Here is a 25055-nt window from a genome sequence, read left to right as displayed (position 1 = left end):
AAATGTTGAGGAAGACATAATATAGGAGGCTAATTTTAAGTCAAAATTTCAAAGAAATAATTGCAAAGGGCAAAATGAAAGATCCTAGGATGAGAGAAAAAATGTGTATATGCCCCTTGCGGTGGAAAAGGAATATGTTATAAAGAAGAAAAAATGTTTTGAGGTAGATGAGGGTATCAGAATACAGAAATCTATGAAATTCAGGCTGAGAAATTTTTACCTCTTCTGGTGGGCATTAGTGACATGGGTTAATGGCATAGCATTTTTATCATGAGGACTGAAATAGCCAAGAACTGAGGCGCTCACTCCAGAAAGTCCTATAAGAAAGCCCAAAACAGAGAGAAGTAGGAATCTCTTTTGAGGAACAAAGCCAGGATTATGTGCTAAGACATGACATGCAGAAATGTGAGTCCAGAAGAAGGACAGTAAGTCTCCATGATTTGAACCATTTTAATAACCACATTTAATTAGCCAGGTATAGCACCAACCATTTTATATACATTTTTTCATGAAACTTTATACAGTGAGTATTATTCTTGTGCAGATAAAGAAACAGAAACCTACAGGTTAAATAACTTACCCAAGTTTGCATACTTAGAATTAGAACCTCTTGCATTTAAACACCATTCTCCCTGATTCCAAATGTTTTGTAAGAACTAGTAGGTATACAACCAGAAGGAACTTGAAGCAATGCTAGGACAGTAAGCTACAAGCTCGAGGACCACTACATCTCCTGTGCCTAAAGCCTGACTTTGTTCTGATGTGTATGAACTAACAGGTGAAAATTTAAATGGACAAGCTGAAAAAATTACAAAGATGGGTAAGTGGTAGCCACATAGAAATACAAAAACCTGCAAATTCTGAACACACACGAATCCTATGTGCAGATATATACACACATCTTGACAGAAGTCTGTCAAAAACCAAATAAAACCTAGCCTCTTGTTCATGTAAATTCTATTCCAAATGGCATGAATTCCAATTTTCCACCTTTAATGAAGTCGAGTTGAAAACTCTTCTTTATGTATGTCAAGACAAAAAGGAAGAGAAGAGAAACATGTGTTTTGAATGTCAAGTGGCTGCAAAAGGTACAAAATGAACTCCCAGCACCCTTAAGAGACAGCACTGGGTATAGTGCATAAACAATGAATTTTGGATCACTGAAAAAAAATTATAAAATTTAAAAGATAAAAAGAGAAAGAAAAAGAAACAACATAAAGTGGTGCTTAGGAACATGGATTAGGGAACCAGATTGCAGTTATTTGAGTCCCAGCTCTGCCACATTCTAGCTACAACAAAGTACCCAATCTCTCTGCAAATCCTTGTTCTCATCTGGAAAATGGGGGTTAATAATTTCTGTGAGGATTATTTATGTTCACATTTCTGAAATGCTTAAGAGAATACTTGGCCTATGATAAACCACATAGTAAAGTGTTTCATAGTTAAGTTAAATATTTGACACTTTTGAGAATATACTATAGGTATGGGTCAAGTCAAAGGTCATCTCCTTTATGAGACTGTTTTCAGTAATCAAGTATGTTTTTTGGTGAGACTGTTTTCAGTGATTCAATCAACAAGTTTTTTTGTTTTTGTTTTTGTTTTCTTGAATGCCTGAGAGGTTCAAAGTAGTGCTCTCAGTCTAGGATTAAGGTGGTAAACAGAGCTGACACTAAACCTAACATCATGGACATTTATTGTTCTAATCTTCTAACACCTTACATATTATTCTAATCTATTAGAGGATTCACCATGTTTTGATAACATTTATTAAATGTTACTTACATAATTATTTTCCTCCATTGTCTATACGTTTTTCCGGAGCCTGCAATGTATGTTTCTTTCCCTTTAAGTTTAAATAAAGAATAGATACTCAAAAATGCCAGTTGAATTAAGAAGGAAGAGAGAGAGAGAGAGAGGGAAGAAGGAAGGAAGGAAGGGAGGTAGGGAAAGAGGGAGAGAGGAACCAATAAGGGGCAATGTCATTATGTGACTTTAGGTAGGATACTTAACCTCCCCAATCGCCAGTGCCATCAGCTATTAATGAGGATGATGATAATAGTACTGACTTTGATGAGATCAAAAGAACTAATGATTTGAAAGCTTGTAGCACAATATATGACATACAATAATCACACCATTTAATATATTACTTTATAAACTAATGAACAAAATAGACTTTAGAGATAACATTCTCTAAAGACGGTGCTATGATTCAACATGTGTAGAAAGTGTTAAAATCCCTTGATGCATGTGTGTGTGTGCATGCAAGTACACAAAATGGCATTTCTAAGATTTCAAAGTCCTGTAATTTTTATTTGAGCAAATAAAAATGGTACCAAAAGATTCATTTTGTCTAACTTACTACTCACCATTTTAGTGCCATGAACAAAAGGATTGTAATGTTGGGTCCCTGCCATACTGTTATACAGACCAATTGCAGCAAAGTCAATGAATCAAATGCAATTTAGTCTGGCTCAGCCAGATCCAGCTGGAGGCTGTTTCTGCACATGAAGCAGAAAAAACATTATAGACCATAATTTCTGCTCAGATCAGTCAGTCTCAGTCATTCTAGTTGGCAGGCAGTTAGTCTGACTAAAATGATTCTGCGTGAATGATTCTGTAATGGTGGAGAAAGCACAACATTTAACCTGTAATAAAGTAGACTGGGTACATTCTTCTTAACTCAATAGAGGGTGACCACCAGGCATTTAGGCTGTAATATCACCTTCTATATACCTCCCTAAGAAACTGCATTTGGATATGTAGAAAGTTACAAAATCAGATTATTGACCTTTGAACCTAGTGCCTTAATGGAATAAGTCTTTTAAGTGTCCTAGATAGAGATGAGAATATTTTGCAAGTGGGGATAATAGTAACATTAGGACCAGTGTGACCAGAGGACTGGCTGTGGAAGAATGTAAAAAGAGCCATTAATTCTGTCCCTGCATCTACATTCTTACAATATGACATTGCAGATTTTACCATCATGAGATAAGTTGTGTGTACCCACATCTTGAATCTGAGCTGGCTGTGTGGCTCACTGCTTTGGATTATGACACAAGAAGAGCCTTTAAAAATTTCCATGCATTAGATCTTGTTCTTTTGCTGTATCTGGAAACCTAAGATAACCACAGAAGATAGCCTGCTGGAGAATGAAAGGAAGAGAATTTAGGTATCCATTCAATGGTAAGCTAGCTTGCAGCCATGAAATAGCCAGACTGTAAATGTAAATGAGGCCACACTGTCAACTAAATGCAGATACATGAGTAAGGCCAGGTGAGGCCAGCAGATCACCATGCACTAATCCAAACCCAGTAGTTGATCTGCAGAATTATAAGTTAATAAACAGCTGTGTCGAGCCATTAAGTTTAGGGATAAGTTATTATATGCCAACTGACACAATGATGAGGGGAGAGGTGGGGGCAACATTGGTGCCATGGTCTATCCCTGGATCCCACATGTTTCTGACAACAAAGAGATTTTGGAGTATGGGCAAGTTGACTTAATTCTAAGCCCAGGTATGTGGCAGACCTAGAGTTTTCCATCCACATATTCCTTATTTCAGGACTGACTGTAAATGAGAGAATCAGATCAGGGAAGATTTAATTTTATATTTAAATATTCAGTGTGACTAGGAATTAGTGAGTTAGAAAACAGCGTGTGGCTTGGGCACTTTTCTAAAATTAAGGGTGTTTTTAATATTTTAAATGGAGATTAGATAATTAAGTGCTTCTGTTGATTTTCTCTAGAGTGGCAGTGGACAATGACTTTGAACTGAGATCCAGATAAATGTTGGTAACAGGTCTTTTTCTGGGTTCTTTGATGGGAAGCCTTGGTGATCATAATGCTCTCTTCCCAATGCCCACCTACTGACATCTGAATCACTGTCCTTGTCTGGTCAACCTGTTCACCATTTCTTGATAGCTTGTGCTGACTAGACCCCAGGCTCAGAGTTTATGAATAATTCTGGCCTCACCATGGCATTCTGGTCAATGAGACAGGCACCTTCACATCTTTTATGTCTATTTTACACCCTTATGTCTATTTGAGAAGAAATGCTAATTAATTTTGTGGCTTTTAAAGTCTTTATTATTTTAGACCCTTATGTTGGCAGCCTCTAGTAGAAAGCAGGTGGACTCTATAGCTGGGGTTCAAATTCTGGGTCCATACTCAATGCATGACTAGTCTTGAGAAACTCACCAAAACATTGTGATCTTACTTCTTCTTCTATAAATGGGAAAATAACATTTGTTTTAACTAGTTGGTGGAATTGTTGTAAGGATCAAAATAGTATCCATACAACACATACACATACACATATGCATAATGCTATTTTAGGATTTCAATAAATATTAATTGTGATTATTACTGTTCTTTGATAGCCTTAAAACTCTAGCAATCAGAGCTAAGGTAGTAGAATACATTGCAATTTAATTCTCTATGTCTTTAGATATGTATTCTAGTCCTTGAATTCAGGATGAAATAGACCTGTGTGGGGAAAGTGAAGAGTCTGAATGAGTATTAACCTTGTTATTGGCTGATGCAGAGAGATTTTCACATATACATGGAAAGTTGGTGGGGGAGGCGGGTGATGATGATTTTACTCTGAAATAGAGGACAGATTCTCTTTCTTTTGAACTGCTTGCCATTTCTATTTAGATGATTCATTGTCTAAGCAACCAAGTCCTTAACTATCTTACAAAGGAGACATTGTCTGTAGGTGTTTCCAACAATGGAATTACAATGCAGTTATGTTGCCCAACTGGTATAACAAGTATCTAGGAAGCCAGCCCAGTGCATTGTCTTTCTTGATTACCAGTTGATGTCAATGAAGAAAACATCTCTGAAAGAAAGAAATAGTTTTTTGGAAGAACAAATAATTATTTTACTTTTTTTTTTCTTTTCCAAAATGCTAATATTTTATTCCTTTCAAGAAGCTCTGCCTTTTCTACATAAATGCATTTTGGTGAGTGCTTTTGACTTTGAGTATATTTCAAAACATATTTCATCATTTTCATGCTTCTGATTTCACATTTTATGCAATGTCTAGAATGACACTTGTTGTATTCATTTATTTCTCACATACGTGTTGGTTGGGTGTTGTGTGTTAAGTATGGGGCCATAGACCAGTCATGCAGAGCAAAGTGAATGGTGTAGTCCCTGATCTTTTAGGCTCTCATTGCTATTCAAGTCTTCTCCTGCCGTACCTCCACTTGCCTTCTTCCCAGAGATTTCTCTTTTTCCCTGATCCCTTTCTCCTGAGAAAACCAGCTCAATTCCAGAGCACCAATAGGAACCACAAAGTATTTTTTATAAATTACTTCATTTAATCTTCTTTGCAACTTCATAAGTTTCATCTATAATGATCATAATTTACAGATGAAAATATTGAACTGTAAGTGATAGAGACAGCATTTAAACCTAAGTTTATTTAATTCCATGGTCCTTGATATGCATTACTTGGTATTACCTTTAGTCTTTGCTGGAAATAAGCCACCTTCCAAAAGTGGATTTTAAGGCCTCTGAAAGTAACCAACATAATTTTCATCTTTATTAATTGATCTGCTTTATGTACATTTTATTGATTAATTCTTGCTATTTATGAAGCATTTAACTCCACCATAGAAATGAGGAAACTGGGAATCAGCTTGGTTAAGAAACATCCCCAAGTTCACTCAGCTAATTAGTGGTAAAACGGGCATTCAAATCAATATCTCATGTCTAAAATCCATGTTTCTAAGCTGCTTCTTTAAGATTTAAGAAATTTATTACAAATTCTTAAAAACAGATTGTGGAGATAAATACAGTTCTACAACAGCAAAAATTTCAGGACAAGGATGATATTAAGGACATATGAATAGACAGGGAAAAAAGTACAAGAAACTCTGATCCTTCTGTTAGCATTCCATTATAGTAACATTTACTAGTGAATGCTCATAATTAATTTTCCTTTCTATCTGCTTGAAAATGAGGATAGAAATTTAGAAAGACAGGAAAGTAAGGCATTAACAGGATTGAGACTATTGGATTATAGTATAGAAAATATGAATTTAGGTTTCTTTCACACATTAAGCATGATAATAATTCCAGATAAGTCAGAGAGTAAAATATAACATGTTTTTAAAAATACCTTATAATATTGAGATTTTTGGTTCTTTTTCTCTAACAGAAGCTGTGTTCTGATGGACAGGGTGCTGGCTTTGAACACAGAAGGTCAGAGTCAATGCCCTACATTTAGCACATTCTACTTCTACAAAATTTGGTAAGTTGCTTAAGGTCTTAAAGTTGCTGTCAAGTAGTCAGATTAGAATAATACCAGGATATCTAAAATATGTAATATGAAAAACTGTGAACGCATACTCATGAGCACACACACACGCACAAACACACAGATGACCCATACTTCTGAGCAGAGTCACTGCCAGTCTCTGTAGTGCCTTTGGTGACCTTGACTTTGTGTTTGGAGCATGAGCTTCTTAGATAATAATTTGTAACTGTCTAAGAATGTCTACATGAAATCAAAACAACTTACTATATCAGTCAAGATAATGAATTGTCAATTAACATGCAAGTCAGTGAAGTAGGTTGCTCAGTACCAGGTAGTACAAACAACTTTAGTTGATAGACTGAATTACTAGCTTATTATATCATCTAGCAGAGTAATATATGTAGACCCGCTCCTAAGTATATGGCCATCCCTGAGACTCTCAATAAAGCAAGATTTTAATGGTAATAATAACGATTCCACTGATTTCTTTATATTTTATAATACTTTTCAGCTTATAAATTGTTCTCATGTGTGTGACCTAATTTAATGGCTCAAAATATCTGACTACATATAAGTTATTTGCCTTTTTCCTCATGCACAAGTCTTTACCGAACAATGAAGACTAACATTCACACCCATAACCTCTTAATGTTCTAATGATATAACTTTATGATCTGGTTAATCAGTTGAAAACCATGTAAATTAAGTGGTTTTATTTATTTGTACTTAATTGTTTGATTAAAGGAATATTTACCTTGGAGTACTTTCAAATAGTATCTCTGTCCTAATAAAGTATGTTTCCATTTAAAAAGTTAGGGACACCTGGGTGCCTCAGTTGGTTAAGAGGCTGCCTTCAGCTCAGGTCACGATCCTAGGGTCCTGGAATCGAGTCCCCCAACAGGCTCCTTGCTCAGCGGGGAACCTGCTTCTCTCTGCCTCTGCCTGCCACTCTGCCTGCTTGTGCTCTCTCTCTCTCTCTGACAAATAAATAAATAAAATCTTAAAAAAGTTAAAATTTATAAACAGATTTTGTATAAGACATGCCTGTTTTAGTCACTAGTTATAGCAAAAGAGTCTTAAATAATAAAATCTATCTCTCACATGCACAAGTCTGATGTCAGTCAAATGTCTTTCCAGAGCTGCTTTTCTCCATGTAGTCACTCAGACTATTTATTTGTTGAGTGCTGCCATTTCGATTAATTGCCTCCATGGTCACTGTCAGAAAGAGAGATTATGGAAGTGGCATACTTGTTCTTAAAAGCTTCAGCTGGAAATAAGATGCATGGATTTCATTTGCATCTCACTGGCTAGAACTAGTCACATGACCCTGCCTACCTGCAAAGGGATCTGGGAAGTACTTTTTTCCTGTGTTGTCTGGAAGGAGAGAAAAATCAGATATGAAAAGCACTAGTAAACTTCACCACCATTTCCCTGCAAATATTGAGATAACATTTCCTTTTATAAATCTCATTTTTTCCACTGACTTCTCTACTTAAAATAATTCAATGTTGAAGTGAGGGATTTTCTTACTTTTTTGAGATATGAAATAAAAGATATTTGACAAGCTTCATGCTTTTACTTTTATCTACAAATTATACATTTTAAACATAATGACAATGCTTTAAAACAGTTTGGTACATGTCGGTAATAGCTTTTAATGACTCAGAAAGAATATAATAATCTACCATAATCAAAACTAATCTGCCATAAAGAGTACAGAAATATCAAATAGCTTATTCTGTGGAAACAAATCCAAATTAATTGCCTCATTTGTTACATCATATATAATATGCACTTTAACAGTGCCTTGACTTTGTATAGACATCTAGTGTCTCAGAGAAATTTAGAAAAACATTCTCAAATAAGGTTTCATTGGAAAAGAAGTAACATAGAAGGATGCAACTCCTAATTCTCTGTGGGTTTTATTAAGGTGATGCAACAATTATTTACTGAATTATGGCATTCTAAGTCCAACAAAAAAATAAAATAAAATAAAGCTTTCCATTACATTCCACTTCTTTGGGGACCCAGCGCATGCATGTTCATGCCCACACACACACACAGGCACACACCCTCTTTCATACAATTTTTTTGAAAGTCCATGTACTTTAATTATCCTACATAAAATGATGAATGAAATGGCTCTTCAACAAAAGGCAGCACAAACTGTCCATCTTTCCAGAATTTGTGGAAATTTAAGCTACCTTGTCTGTTTTTTTCTTTTTTCTTCTCTTTCTCTCTCTCTCTCTCAACAATTATCTTTTGTCTCTGTGTGTTTGTAGCTTTCATATTCTTTGATTGGGTTTGGATCCGGACTGTGGGTTAGGTTAGGTCTCCTGCACATATGCGTCTATGTTCTTATCTGGAGCATCTTTGTGGGATATGGTCTTCTCATGGCTGAGTGTAGGAGCACAAGAGCACAACCACTGGAACTAGGCTGTTCCCAAGATAAAGTATAAAATAGATATTACCTGATGTAATTCGATTTGTAGATTGTTTGTGGGTAAAATGGGGATGCATAAGCAAGCTAAAGAAGAAGGAGGAGGAGAAAGTGGAAAAGGATACAAAAAGAAAGAAAAAGAAGAGGAAGAAGAAGGAGGAGGAGGTGAAGGAGAAGAAATAGAAATTATTAACTCCAGATAACAATTTTTTTCAAGAAAGGAATTTATATAGACTTATATATGTATACACATATATATATGTATGAAACTGTATCAGCAAAATGATGAAGGTGGAGGAGAATACTTTTGAGATGCATATATTAAAGCTAATTCCTTGCCTTTCATTATAGAAAGCTAATTTCTATTTAAAGTAGAATGCCTTCAAAAATTCCGAGTGTTTCCAGAAACAAGTCAGAATTAAAAGTCAAATGCAAAGGACTGAAATGAGAATGACTAGAACTCTTAAAAGCAACACCAAGGCTGAAAGATAATTTATATAATTTGTAACATTTTAAAAACCACCATATTAATAAGGTATAATATTTTAAATATGGGGTTAAACATCAAAGAGAATAGTTAACTGCTTTGAAAATGAATTTTGGGGAGAAATTGTATTCAGAAATGGGGAGGATTGGGGAAAAAAAATGCTGTTTGGAGTTATATGCCTTGTAGTAGCACATACTACATTTATCCAGTAGTTCCTGAAATGTAATTAAGTAACATAGATAAATTATTTTAATAAGTTTAATTTAATCACCCTTTAAAATATGGACCCAGACCAATGGGTATTTGGCTCAATAATATTATTCAAGGCAGAATACATGAAGTACCATAAGATTTTTATAGATTAATATTTGACTGTTTGATAATTTGGGGCTGAATGTGGATCCAAGACGGGATCTAAAATATCCTATTCCCATCTCTCTTTTTCCCCCCTCCTCTGTTACTGTATTATAGTCATAATAGAAAAAATATATATTGTGTTCATTTCATACCATCCAGAAATAAGTGGACTTTGTAGAAAATATCTAAGAAGTATTATTATGTTAGTTGTTATTCCTTAATTATTACTTCACCTGTATTGGGTTTGCTGGCTACTTGTAAGGAATTTTACTAGAATCTAAATTTAAAATGCATCTGCTTGATAGTCCTCATACTTCACAAAGCAATGACTAACTTCCTGTTTGTCTCTCAAGTGTGGCCACAATTTAATTACCTGGATAATGTGGTTTTAAAAGACAGAATAGTTGGTGGGCTTTGCTTTCAAATACCATTCTTTTAAGCATTACAGAAATATTTTCTCTAGAAAATTAACTACAAAACACCCAATCAATAGATCTATTATAAATTGGTTTTATCTCTAAGATCCTTGCAAATCTAAAATGGAAAGAGCACTAAACTTGGACTCAGAAGGTCTAACATTCCTCCTAACCGCTATAAATTTAGCCAAGAATTTAACCTCTAAGTGGCTCAGTTTTCTCATGTAGATGATGGACATTAAGTCATCTATTCAGTAAATACATACTATATGTTTACTGTTTGCAGGCATTCTGTATGCATGGAGGATACAGGATTGAAGAGAACAGTAATGCTCTACTAGCCATCTGGATGTCTTCTCTGGAAACATGTCCATGCATGTCTTCTGCCCATTTCTTAACTGGATTATTTGGGTTTTGGGTGTTGAGTTGGTGAATTCTTTATAGATTTTGGATAATAGCACTTCATTGGATATGTCATTTGTAAATATCTTTTCCACTTCTGAAGGTTGTCTTTTGGTTCTGTTTATTGTTTTCTTTGCTGTACAAAAACTTTTATTTGATGAAGTCCCAATAGTTTATTTTTACTTTTATTTCCCTTGCCTCTGGAGACACATCTAGTAAGAACTTGTATGGTCAAAGTCAAGAAGTTTACTGCCTGTGTTCTTTTCTTGGATTTTGATGGTTTCCTGTCTCATATTTAGGTCTTTCATCCATTTTGAATTTATTTTAGGCATGTTGTAAGAAAGTGGTCCAGTTTCATTCTTTCGCATGCTGCTGACCAGTTTTCCTGGTACCATTTTTTGAAAGACTGTCTTTTTCCCATTGAATATTCCTTCATGCTGTGTCAAAGATTAGTTGACCCCATAGTTGTGGGTCAATTTCTGGGTTTTCTACTGTGTTCCATTGATCTATGTGTCTGTTTTTGTGCCAGTACCATACTGTCTTGATGACTACAGCTTTGTAATATAATATGAAGTCTGAAATCATGATGCCTCTTGCTTTTCTTTTTCTTTTTCAGGATTTCTTTGGCTACTCAGGGTTTTTGTGGTTCCATACAAATTTTAGGGTTGTTTGTTATAGCTCTGTGAAAAATGCTGGTGACATTTGATAGGGTTTGCATTAAATGTGTAATTTCTTTGGGTACTATAGACATTTTAACAACATTTATTCTTCCAATCCATGAGCATGGAATGTTTTTCCATTTCTTTATGTCATCTTCAATTTCTTCCATAAGTTTTTTATAGTGTTCAGAGTATAGATCTTTTACCTCTTTGGTTAGGTTTATTCCTAGGTATCTTAGGGTTTTTGGTGCGATTATAAATGGGATTGATTCCTTGATTTTTCTTTCTGCTGCTTCATTAATGGTGTCCAGAAATGCAACAGATTTCTGTACATTGATTTTTGCATCCTGTCACTTTACTGAATTTATGTATCATTTCTAACAATTTTTTGGTTGAGTCTTTCAGGTTTTGTACATAGAGTATCATGTTCTCTGCAAACAGTGAAAGTTTGGCTTCCTCCTTGCTAATTTGGATGCATTTTACTTCTTTTTGTTGTCTGATTGCTGAGGCTGGAACTTCTAGTACCAAATTAAATAACAATGGTAAGAGTGGACATCCCTGTTCTTGTTCGTGATCACAGTGGAAAAGCTCTCAGTTTTTCCACATTGAGGATGATGCTAGTTGTGTGTCTTTTGTACATGACCCTTATGATGTTGAGGTATGTTCCCTCTGTCTGTACTTTGTTGAGGGTTTTGTCAAGAGTGGATGCTGTACTTTGCCAAATGCTTTTTCTGCATCTATTGAGAATATCATAAGGTTCTTATCCTTTCTTTCATTAACGTGGTGTATCATGTTGATTGATTTGTGAATATTGAACCATCCTTGCAGCCCAGGAATAAATCCCACCTGATTGTGGTGGATGATTCTTTTTAATGTACTGTTGGATTCAATTTGCTAGTATTTTATTGAAAAATTTTTCATCCATGTTCATAAGAGATATTGGTCTATAATTCTCCTTATTAGTGGGGTCTTTGTCTGGTTTTAGAATCAAGGTAATGCTGGCTTCATAGAATGAAATTGAAAGTTTTCCTTCCATTCTGTTTTTTGGAACAATTTCAGAAGCATAGGTATTAATTCTTCAAATGTTTGGGAATTCTACCAAAGAGAAACCATCTGGCCCTGGACTTCTGTTTATTGGGAGATTTTTGACTACTGATATAATTTCTTTGCTGGTTATCTGTCTGTTCAAGTTTTCTATTTCTTCCTGTTTCAGTTTTCATAGTTTATATGTTTTTAGGAACTTGCCCATTTCTACTAGCTTTCCCAATTTGTTGGCATATAATTTTTCACAATATTCTCTTATAAGTGTTTGTATTTCTGTGGTGTTTGTTGTGGTTTTTTTTCTCTTTCATTCATGATTTTATTTGGGTTCTTTCTCTTTTCTTTTTGATAAATCTTACTGTGGGGTTATCAAATTTATTAATTCTCTCAAAGAACTAGCTCCTGGTTTCATTGATCTTCTACTGTTTTTTATTTGTTCATTTGTTTGTTCCTATATCATTTATTTCTGCTCTGATCTTTATTATTTCCCTTCTTCTGCTGACTTTTTTCTTCATTTTTTGTTCTTTTTCTAGCTCCTTGAGGCTAAGTTTAGGTTGTGTATTTGAGATTTTTCTTGCTTCTTGAGGTAGGCCGATGATGCTATCTACTTCCTTCTTAATGACACTTTTGCTGCATCCTGAGTATTTTGGACCATCACGGTTTCATTATCCTTTGCTTCCATGTATTGTTTATTTCTTCTTTAATTTCCTGATTTACCCATTCATTCTTTAGTAGGTTGTTCTTTAAGCTACTTTTTTGTGTGGTCTTTCCAAATTTATTCTTGTGGTTAACTTCAAGTTTCATGACATTGTGATATGAAAATATGCATGGTATGATCAGTCTTTTTGTATTTGTTGAGGCCTGATTTGTGGCTCAGTATGTGACCTTTCCTAGATTTTGTTCCATATGCACTCAAAAAGAATGTCTATTCTGCTGCTTTAGAATGAAGTATTCTGGATGTATCTGTTAAGTCTATGTAGTCCAGTGTGTCATTCAAAGCCATTGTTCCCTTGTTGATTTCCTTTTTTTTTTAAGATTTTATTTATTTATTTGACAGAGAAAGATACAGCAAGAGAGGGAACACAATAAGGGGGAGTGGAAGAGGGAGAAGCAGGATCCCCACCAAGCAGGGAGCCCAATGCGGGGCTCGATCCCAGGACCCTGGGATAATGACCTGAGCTGAAGGCAGATGCTTAAGGACTGAGCCACCTAGGCACTCCTCCTTGTTGATCTTCTGCTTAATTGATCTATCCATTGCTGTAAGTGGGGTGTAAAGGCCTCCTCCTATTATTGTATTATTATCAGTGAATTCCTTTATGTTTGTTATTAACTGTTTTATATATTTGGATGCTCCCAAGTTGGGGGCATAAATATTTGTTGTAGTTTCATTTGTTGTATTGTTGTAACTTCTTGTTGGATAGACCCCTATATTATGATATAATGTCCTTTGTCATCTCTCATTGCAGTCTTTTGTTTAAAATCTAGTTTGTCAAAATAAATAAATAAAATAAAATCTGTTTGTCTGATATAAGTATGGCTACTCCAGCTTTTTTGGATGTTCACTAGCATAATAAATGGTTCTCTATCCCCTCATTTTCAATCTCCATGTGTCTTTATATCTAAATTAGTCTCTTGTAGGCAGCACATAAATGGGTCTTGTTTTTTTATCCATTCTGACACCCTCTGTTTTTTGATGGGAGCATTTAGTCCATTTACATTCAGAGTTTTGATTGATAGATATGAATTTAGTGCCGTTGTATTACTTGTTAAGTTGTTTCTGGAGATTTTCTCTGTTCCTTTCTAGTCTTTGTTGCTTTTGCTTTCTCTTTCCCACTGAAAGAATCCCCTTTAATATTTCTTGCAGAGAAAGGAAAACTAAAGGAAAAAACTAAAGGAAAACAATCCTTTAGTTTTTGTTTGTCTGGGAAACTTTTTCTGTCCTTCTAATCTGAATGACAGCATTGCTGGATAATGTATTCTTGGTTGCATATTTTTCCCATTCATCACACTGAATATATCATGACACTTTCTTCTGGCCTACCAATTTTCTATGGAGAGGTCTGCTGCTAACCTTGTTTGTCTTCCCTTGTGTATTAGGAATTTCTTTTATCTTACTGCTTTGAAGATTTTTTTCCTTATTTCTATATTTTGCAAAATTTATTATGATATGTGTTGGTGTTGGCCTGTTTTTGTTGATTTTGATGGGAGTTCTCTGTGCCTCCTGGATATAGACTTCTGTTTCCTTCCTCAGAATAGGGAAGTTTTCAGCTATAATTTCTTCAAATAAAGCTTCTGTCCCTATTTCCCCTCTTCTTCAGGATGCCTATGATAAAAAAAAAAAAAAAAAGGATGCCTATGATATGAATGTTATTACACTTTATGCAGTCACTGAGTTTCTTAAGTCTACTTCTGTAATCTAATATTTTTCTTTCCTTCCTTTTTTCAACTTCATTATTTTCTATAATTTTATTATCTCTCCCTTTTTTTGAGAGAGAGAGAACACATGTGAGCCAGGGGAGGAGCTGATGGAGAGGGAGAGAGATATCTTAAGCAGACTTCTTGCTCAGTGTAGAGCCCAACACATGGCTCAATTTCATAACCCTGACATTATGACCTGAAACAAAATCAGGAATCAGATGTTAACCAACTGAGCCACCCAAGCACCCCTCCCTAATTTTAATCTTCCATATCACTTATTCATTCTTCCATTTCTTCCATCTTGTGGTCATTACATCTGGTTGGTTTCACATCTCAGTTGTTATAGCATTTTTTTATTTCATCCTAATTTTTAGGTTTTTTTTTTTAATCTTTGCACTCCCAAGGAACCCACTGGTGTGTTCTATGCTTTTCTTAAGCCTAGCTAGTATTCTTATGATTGTTATTTTAAATTCTGGGTCAGGAGTATTACTTATTTCTGTTTCAGTTAGATCCCTGGCCATGACCTTTTCTTGTTTTTTTTCTTTTGGGATGAATTCTTCTATCTTGGCATTTTTGTTTAGGTCTGTCTTCTCTGTGTTAGGAAAGCCTGTTATGTTTCTTGCTCCTGGGAATATGGCTTTATTAAGAAGAGGTCATACACTGTCCAGGGCCTGGTGCTTCAAGAAGTGTTTCTGGTATGTGCTATGTGCACTCTGCTGCTGTGTCTGGCTGCTTTTCCTCAGATCAGTTCTCTGCAGAGTTTCCTCTTGCCTGCAGTGGGCAGCATTTGGACCTTAGCCAGAATGTGGTGAGTTTTAAGTAGGTGTGCTCAGATCTGATTGTTAGAAGAGATCTGATGCTATTTCCACTGCAGCTGAAGTGTTGGCAACACTCTATACTCAGTAGACTTCATGCATTTGGGGGTTCATGCTGGTCTGGGGGAGGTGACTGCTGCTCTGATTCTCAGGCACACTAACCCTGGTAAAGCAGCACCTGCAGACTGCAGAGGGGTGGGGCTTGATGTAAGCAGTTTAACTCCTTATTGAAGTCAGTTTTATGCTGAGGGGTGGGGGGAGAAAATAGCACCAGCCCTCTCCCTTGTCCCTCGAAAAGGGAGTTCACACCCAGTACTGTCCAAGAAGCCCTCCCAAAAGAGCAAACAACCTCCCCTCATGCATTTCAGGCATTCCTTAGTTCCCTGCTTTCACCCTGTATGTGTCTGGGCTGTTTGCCCATCTGGTAGCACAGTGCACCTGTGTCTTACTCCAGACAGCCCAGCTGAGTTCTTAAATTCCAAACTTTAGGGACCTCACACGGTGTGGACCTGCACTGGTCCTCTGGGGGAGAGTCTTGCCATGCTAGTGCTGGTGCAGGTTTGTCCCAGAAGGGCAGTTGCACCAGTATGCAGGAGCTTGAAGTTTGGAGTAAAGCTAGCATAATGGTGCCCACCAACTCTTTTTGTCCTTAGAGGCAATGCCACCTCTCCCAGATGCACTCCTAGAAGGCGAGCCATCTCTCCCATCGTTTCCTAGGGGATCCTCAGATTACACTGTCAGCTCCCTGGCTTCTACCCTCCTTCTCTACAGCAGCACTGAAGTGACCACTGAGCTCAACACCAGCCAGGGCACAGACTTCTAAAACTCCTGTCTTTGAGCTTCATTCATGGTATCAATCCCTCTTATTTTCCAAGTCAATAGCTTTGGAGAAGTGTTTTCCTTGTGCAGTCCCCTGTTCATTCCCCCGCCTCCATAATCAGGGATCCCTCCCCTCCACTAACCCACTATCCTTCCCCCACCAAATCATTTCTTCAGACCTCCTTCCTCCCACAATGTGGCCTTTTCTCTCCCTCTAGTTGTTCAGTTTGTTCTGTCAGTCCTCAGACCAACTTCTTGGGTGTCCAGAATGATTTAATATTTATCTAGCTGTGTTCAAGGGAAAAGGAAAGCCTAGGGTCCTTCTACTCTGCCATTTTAGCTCCATCTTTTTGTCATATATTTTCAAAGCACCCAAACTAATAAGACACCACTGAAAAATTGACCTTCTCCTTGAAACCAGGTCCTCTTCTGTGGTTCCTATTTCTGCAAAGGACATCATTATGTAGTCAGATATGCAAGATGGAGACCTAAGAACCATCCTGATCCTTCTCATAATCTGTTAGTTTTCTTTTCTAAGTACTATTTTTTTTAAATCCTTTACTTAATTGTCATTTTATGTATTTTTTTGTTTCAAGTTTTAATTTAAATTCTAGTTGGCTAATACTAGTATAGTATTGGTTTCAGGAGTAGAATTTAGTGATTCATCATTCACATATTCTAAATACCTTTTTAATTCATTCACTTCTTTCCATGCCTATTCCCACTGTCTCATCCAGCTTAATGTTCTCTCTTACCTGATGTACAACAACAACCTAAACCTGATCTATCAGCTTCCACCTATGGCCCATATTCACCTGCAGCCAGAATGATTTTTGAACACTTTTAACCCTCCCTATTATGCTAAAGATAAAATCCAAATACCTTAACCTGCCTGTGAAGCCATACATAACCTAACCCTGTCTATTCTAGCCTCAGTTTGTGCCACCTTTCCTTCGCTGAAAGTTTTCCAACCTTATTGGCTTATTTTAATTCACTGAGGGACCCATGGACCTTTTTCCCAAAGGACCTTGCACATCCTATTCTCTGCTGGGAATGTTCTTCCCCACCTCTCCTCAAATAATTTGCTTCTGCATGACCTTTAGATCCTCTCTTCAGAGAATCCTTCCCTGGATTCCCAATTTAGTGAAATCCTCTGATTACTTCCACATAAGACCTGATATCATTCCTTCATAAATACTTGCAATCATTTTAATTTTCATTTATCTTACAATTATTATTTTTATTTTCTATTTCTCCCACTAGAGTCTCAATTCCTTGAATTCAGGGGACATGTCTATATTTGTTCACTTTATATATCAGATATCTATTATAGCATCTGCCATATAATAGGCACTCAATAAATGTTTGAAATAAAAAAATGAATGAACAAGTTTTTATAAAGACATACAACTCTAAAAGCCTAAAAACTTGAGGCTAAAAAGTTACAATTTGCAGCTATAGAAAGTTGTGATTTTTAAGAATACTCTGAAATATTTTAATCTCACAAAGGTAAATTCACCTAGTGAATATTTGAATTGAAATTAATTGAATAAAAGAATAAGGTAAATATCAACATTATCTTTAGTTTTTGGCATAATAAAAGTAAACTCAACAAAAATACATTTGCATCAATACCAACAAATTGGTATGGCATGCATTAATTCTAACCCAGGAAGATAATATGACATTTTGCAGATTATGTCACTAAACACTCAACATTCATTGTATTTATATAAGAAAAAGAAATAAATAAAACTGCAGGATATTATGAAAAGAACAATGACCTGTTAGCCAAGGAACCTAAAACTTAATTTCAGTTCTACCTTTAATTAATATTTTGACACTGAGCAAGTTCCTTCATATTTCTTGTAATCAGTTTAAAATTCATGATTTCTATATTCTGCCACCTCCCACAGTGTATGAATAAGTGATCATTCTCTTGACGGTGCCAAGAACTCTTTCGAGGGGCCTGACCCTATGAAGTTCTACCAGATCAACTGCTTAGAAATTGCCTAATCATAAAAATGGTTTATGTTACATTATTGCAAGTGAGAGGACATTTCAGAGCATTTTTGTTTTTAATTTCAGTTCAACTATATGATAGAACTTAAAGGGCAATGGTCTCACTGCATAAAATAATATTTCCCATTCCTCCTGGCTTGGAGTCTGGAAGAGTAATTGAGAACAGTATTTTGGAACTTCTAACCAAGTTACTATTGGTAAGTTCACTCTCTGATACTCCTTTCACTCCAGACGTATAGCAACGATAGATAAAAAATGAAAGGAGAAATATTAAAGAAAATAGCTATGCTAAAACACAGGATAAACATATCTCATATGGGGCTAAAGCCATAAACCCTGTTGGATTCTGTATCTGGAAGCCTGCTGAAGCAAACTGGAGTTATTATTCAGGAAAATGGCAAGAGTCAGGAGCCAAAATTGTTTAAAAAGAGCTCTAGATACAGTTTAGGGAAGTTACATAATGAAGGAGGTAGGAGAATAGGGTCTCGAACCAGGATATGGACCAGGATATCCTCTCAGAGATTATAGCTTCATTATATCTCACTCATCTTACTTAAGGAACCTGAGCTTCCAATTCAAGACTGGACCATTTTCTCAGAGCCTGGGCCACTGAAAACCCTCTAGAAATACTAATAACAAAATTAAAATTCAGGAAAAACACTGATAGCAAATGAAATTTAGAAATGACTTTAAATATGTATATGGTCTTCAAAGAAATAAATTGAGGAATGACATCCATGAAGGAATGGCATAACCATAATGAATAGGCAGAATAAAAATAAACTAGGAATTCTAAATAAGAAGATATTTAATTGAGAAAACTTAAGTGATATGAATTTTGTATTTGACACAGCTGAATAGAGAATTAGTAAGTAAATCTACTTCCTTTTGACAGGGTTTGAATGGTTGAAAATGTGGTAATATCTCCCCTACTTTTGGTGTAAGCTGTTTGATATCAGACACTTTCCATTCATTCATACAACAAATATTTCTTGGACACACTTTTGGTTTTGTTAGCTCAAAATGAATTTTTCTAAACAGCTTCTCTTTAGCTATGTGTTATCAAAAGCTGAAAGCTGGAAGCATAATTTCCTTCATTAGATAACTGCATTGAAATACAAGTGTCTAAAATATTTTTACTGTTCTAGTTTATCAAGGTTATCTTACAACTCAAAAATATGTAGTATTGCCTCATTGCATTGAGAGATGTTTTCATTTCTTGATGCAAATGTTCTCTATCTTTTAGGAAACTTTGAAATGGTTACTCCTAAATGAACCCATTTGTTTCATTTTCATATTTTACTTTTCAACTTTTTCCAGAGACTGGAAAGCTATATGCTTCCACCAAAATGGAAGTTCCTTGAAAGTTATGATTTTTTGTTGTTGTTGTTCAAGTAGCTAGACTAGTAGTTGGGTCATAGTAAACTCAATGACTATTTGTTGAAAAAGTAAGTAGTTCTTAAATAACACTTTTATTTTGAATTATACCAGGAATTGAAGTGGCTGGTGTTTTTATTATAGATCTCACTACATTGACTTAAATGCTATAAAAAGTTTCTTATATGTTTGTCTTTCTTAAGAATTGGGTGTTATATGCAAACAATGAATCAAGGAACACGACATCAAAAACTAATGATGTACTGTATGGCGACTAACATAGCACAATTTAAAAAATTAAATTCATATAATAATTTGGATTATTTAGCAGAAGAAACTGTCTGAAGCTAACTTGAAAGAGGAATTTATTGTTAGGAGAAGAGAGGTGCACAATCCGGTGACTGAAAAGCAAGAACACATGAGATGCTCCATCACTTTGGTGTCTGTTCCACTATAACATCTGCTTCTTTCTCCCTGCACTCCACTTTTCTCAGCTTTCCAGATGCCATGGTGGAAAATGAGTCTTCACAATTTGTGACATTGCATTCAAAGCTCTAGCCACTCAAACCAGAAGAGCATGGAAAAATGCCCAAATTTCTGTAGACAGGCGCATTGTCCCAACTCAAGGAGATGCTCATCCTTACACCAATCAGGTGTGGCCTGAGAGGCCAGGGACAAGAGAGAGACTTCATTATCATTAGAGTTTATGGGTATTTGGTCAAGTGTGTTAGTCACAAAGAGTTTCTGGGGAAAGTTAAGGGGTTTTGGTAAAGACAAATGAAGCTGAAAGACCTTCTGATATAAGTTCAAAGTTTTTCCAATAAAGAAAGACAGAGGACTTAACAGTGACACTGCTACTAATTTAGTAGTATACAGTGGGAACCTGTGTATTTGGCCAAAAAGACCTAGGAACAAACACTTCTTATGGAAGGCAGGTGACTGGGCTAGTGTCACAGGCATTTTTCAGTGTTAATATTTCAGTGTTAGTATTTGTTACTGCCAATAGCTGTCTGTCTCTCTATCAGAGAGTATGTGTGTCAGGGTATGCATGTGTGTATGTATATATGTACCTGTGTGTGTACATAAACATACATGTGTGCATCCATAAATATATATTTACACACACATACACAAATGTGGAATAACAGCTATATAAATACATAGATCCATAAACAATATAGAAATAACTAAAACAATGGGGTCATCTAATATATATATATATATATACTTAAACCTTAAGAATAATTAAATTTTATTTGATTTTGACTGAGAAAAAAACACACAGAAGAAATTACCAGTCTTCTCAGATGAATAGATTTCCTTACAAAATATATGTGACTCTACAATATCTCTTTAAGTTTCAGGAAAAAATTATCATCTAAAACACTGATATTAGATCAACCACGACATTAAAAAATACATTTCTAGTTCAGACATCTTTGATTGTCTTTCTTAATGAGAAAGACTTAGCATCAGTACATTTCAGCCCCTCACCTCCCGTTCACATTTCCATCTGTGACACTTGTGTTATCTTTACTTTGCATGAATGAATGACATTCAAATTGTGATCTGCTATCAGAATTTCTTTCACTAGTTAATCTTGTTTTTATATTTTAGTGGGTTAAATACTTACTAAAAGGATTTGAATACTTTAAAGTCTCTTACCATAGTTGCTACATGTTAAATTCCATCTTTTGAAATAGTTCATTTTTGGCTGGATTTCAAGGTTTGTATGTCTTTTTCACCAGAGGGACTTACGGGTGCCATATGATGCTGCTTCTTTGAGAAAGCCTCCGTATAGCATTTATTCTTGGAAAATGACTGGGATGGGTGCCTGGGGGGCTTAGTGGTTGAGTGTCTGCCTTCCACTCAGGTCATGATCCCTGGGTCCTGGTTTGGAGTCCTGCATTAGGCTTCCCTGCTTGGTGGGGAGTCTGCCTCTCCTTCTTCCTCTGCCTCTCCCCCATGCTCCTGCTCAAGCTCTCTCTGTCTGTCAAATTAATAAATAAAAAGTCTTAAAAAAAAAAAAAAAGAAAAGTGGGATGAGTACAATAAACTTGCATTACACTTTTTATCCCTCAGAACTTTGTAGACATTGTTGCATTAAAGGTTGCTATGGGAAAGAAATTAAATCACCTAGATATTCTCCCATCATGGTTGATATTTACTTTTTGACCAGATGACTGAAGAATTCTTTCTTTATCCTTTGAGATCAATAACTTATCGAGAATATGTCTCACTTTCTATAATTCTGAATCAATCTGTCTTTGTATATCAAGGGTCCTTTTGATCCATCCATCTAGTCTTTTCATTTCAAATTTTAATCAACTTATTCTTTGAAAAACCTTCCCCTGTTTTGTTTGTTGAATTCTCTACTTCATAGACTTGCATTATCTCTGTGTTGTGTTGTCTTTTTCTCAATTGTGAGAATATTATGTATTATTGGAAGTTGCTATTTAATCTCTTTAGTTTTTTTTTTCTATACTCAAGTGTAACTGGTATGTGTACTTTAAACCTTGATAGATATTACCAGACTACACTCCAGAGCAATTTACACCACTGGTTCCCAAATTGGGCTTGTAATACCATTGATTGAATAGTAGAGTCTCAGCCTTCCTCTCATCTGCCCAAAATTATTTGGAGAAGGAAAACCCACATTTAATTAAACAAAATCAAAAGCATGGAAACGAAAATTTCTTAGGCACTCAGATTCTCTGTCAGACTATAAATCACTGGCCTTTACCACCCTCTTTCTTGTTCCTTCAAAGCCAGGGAACTTTTCTATGCCTCTCTTTAAGTTAGCTGCCTATCTATATGTCAGCATCAGCCAAGATACACTCACCATACAGTCAGGTTAGCTGAATAATATCTAATGAAAATCACAGTGTCACAGCCAGAGCTCTCTTCACCATGAATATCTGAGAGGAATAGTAAGGGATACTCTCAACATACAGAAAGAATCACATAACTGAGGCACCAGGAAAAACATCATCCTCTTCATAATCTTGCCTGGGCTGTATTTTCTGATCATCAAAGTTATCTATTAATACCATAACTGAAGAGATGTCAGGGTCATTATCTTTTCCTGCTTTATTAAAATATTTATCTTAAATTCCAAATAAAATGAAAAGCAAGGGTAACAAATCATGCCAGCTTTTGATTCAAAAGTTAAAAGCATTGCAAAAAGAACATTTTCAGTGCTTTGAACTACTATGTTTAAAACAATTTCATCATCATCATCAGAAGGTGTTTGCCTAGGTGACTCAGTTGGTTAAACATATACCTTCAGCTCAAGTCATGATTCCAGGGTCCTAGGATCGAGCCTTGTATCAGGTTTCCTGTTCAGTGAGAAGCCTGTTTCTCCCTCTCCCTCTGCTGCTCCCCCAGCCCCACTGCTTGTGCTCTCTAACTCTCAATCTCTCTCAAATTAATAAATAAAATCATTTTTTAAAAAATCTCATCCAGAAGAGATAAGAGGTCAAGCAGGGAGAACATCGTGTTCTGCTTGACCAAGATTCCTTAGTGCCTGAAGTGACAGAGTGTTGGGGCCAGGGTTATTTCATGTTTGTATGTGACCTTTTAGGACATGTGTTTTCTTTTTCTTTTATTGGACATGCTTAGCTGTATTATTCATATGATTTCATTGAGACTGTAAACACAACCTGTTCACCTCATTCCCCAACAGGTCATCATTCAAAGTTCCAGAAACATTGCTGTCCTGGAAAATGCACAACAATCCTCTGCCCCTCAGCCCTCATAAGAAGGTTTAGATGATGGCCAGTGTCCAGATTCCCTCACAGAGTCAACATGCTTTTGATTTTTCTGAAGTTTAATTTCTCCTCAAGAGAAGCTTTCCACACTTATATTATCTAAAGTCAACATTGCCCTACAGATACGTAGACACAGAAAAGAAATGAAATCAGAATCACAGAAAACCTATAAGCCAAGGTCTACTTTTTGAACTGATAGTTTTCATCATTTTTCAAGTTTTATTTTTTTCTGTGTCTTGACTTCTACTATTTTGGTATCCCTGGAACAAGTAATCATGCTGAGCACTACACTGGTTGCCACAGGAGATGTGCAGCGTGGTGTCGTGCTGAAACTCATAAAGATGTGAATTCAAGTCACAGTTCTGTCACTTGTTGTATCTGTAAAATGCTGTCGTAAAAGTCATTTAACTTCCCCGATATCAGTGTGTGGAGTATAAGAATTTTAAATTCCACACATGGAGAAATGCTTAGATGATATTAAAGTTCAGGTGTACCTTTACTATCAGGAAGTTACATGTAGTAAAAGGTAAGTTTCATAGAGTTAAGGACGCTAAGTGTTGTCGTTATGCATACAGAAATCTTCCAGGAGGGAGGCTGTCATGCTGGTCAGGATAACCACTTCGAACTGTGGTGAAAGTTGTTTTGCAGTCCAAAACAACTTTTGGTAGAGAGAACCAAGTGATGGCACCTTAGGTTTCTGCAACATCTCTTTGCTACCTACTGAGACATTGTGTGGATTCCTGGGAATGCCTACTGGGACAAAAATATTTGAAATCAGAACATAGTGTTCCCAGTCATACTACAACATGCCCAGCTGCTTCTGTTTGATATTATGGGATCAGCTTAAAATCGGAGTCAGATAAAACCTGATATAAATACTAACTCCACAAATTTTGAAGCACATTTCAGTGCTTTGCCAAACTTCATAAACTTCCTTTTTCTCCCTCACAGGGTTGCCAAGAAGAAGAGCAAATAAGACAACATCCATGAAGTATGGTCAGTCTGTCAATATTAAGGCCAGCTTTTGAAACTCAATGAATGCCTCTCCTAAGTGTCAGATAAGAGGGACAAATGGCTAGGCTTGCCATTCTCATGGTATTTCATGAAAGAATATTTGGCCTTAGACAAAAACAACGCAATATGTTTTTTAATTAGCTTTACTGCTAGAAAGCTTTGTTCTCAGAAAGCTGGCAACAAATGCTCATTAAATGTCCCCACAGACTGCCCAGATCATCCTTTATCTTCCACTCTCTGCACACACATGGTGGTTGCCTCTGGTGTTCAGTGCCTTTCCAGGGATCAGAAGCCACCCCCACCACTGCCACTACCATTATTGTGGGCAGAAGCTTCATCATTTGAGCCTCATTCAGAAAAAAGCAGTTCCATGCTCAGAGAAACCAGTGGGAGTGCAAGTGGATTATATATGGGGAACACTGTGAAACTACCAAGATCTGTGTTTCAGGGGCTACTGTAGTGTTTTCCCAAGCTTGTAGACTGGTAAGTAGCATAGTCGGCATGTTTTCATTCACTTTTGTGAACAAATTCCCCGTGCCCTAACCTCTGCACAAAGGCCAGGCTGCAATTTTTTTTTGGTACCATAATAAGGGAAATCAAAATTTATTTATATCGAGAAACTCCCTGTTATGGATTGAATTGTGTCCCCCCCCCACCTCAAATGTATATGTTGAAGATGTAACTCCCAACATCTTAGAATTTGAATGTATTTGGAAATAGCATCTTTGCAGATGTAAAGACAGACTCACT

The 25055-nt window shown here is 36.1% G+C and overlaps 1 long non-coding RNA gene across 1 annotated transcript; it reads left to right on the top strand.

The window, feature by feature from the left end:
• The first annotated feature begins 6184 nt into the window (after positions 1 to 6184).
• On the top strand, positions 6185 to 23253 carry LOC116874554. The gene is made up of 3 exons (XR_004384021.1): positions 6185 to 6262; positions 18211 to 18341; positions 23207 to 23253. It is a non-coding gene; the product is annotated as an uncharacterized LOC116874554 (long non-coding RNA).
• The last annotated feature ends 1802 nt before the right edge of the window (positions 23254 to 25055 follow it).

The sequence above is a fragment of the Lontra canadensis genome, unplaced genomic scaffold (genome assembly GCF_010015895.1).
Source record: "Lontra canadensis isolate GAN:19392208 unplaced genomic scaffold, GSC_riverotter_1.0 scaffold37, whole genome shotgun sequence".
Taxonomy (NCBI): domain Eukaryota; kingdom Metazoa; phylum Chordata; class Mammalia; order Carnivora; family Mustelidae; genus Lontra; species Lontra canadensis.
Note: the sequence above shows the minus strand (reverse complement) of the source record. Positions and strands in the feature narration are given on the sequence as shown.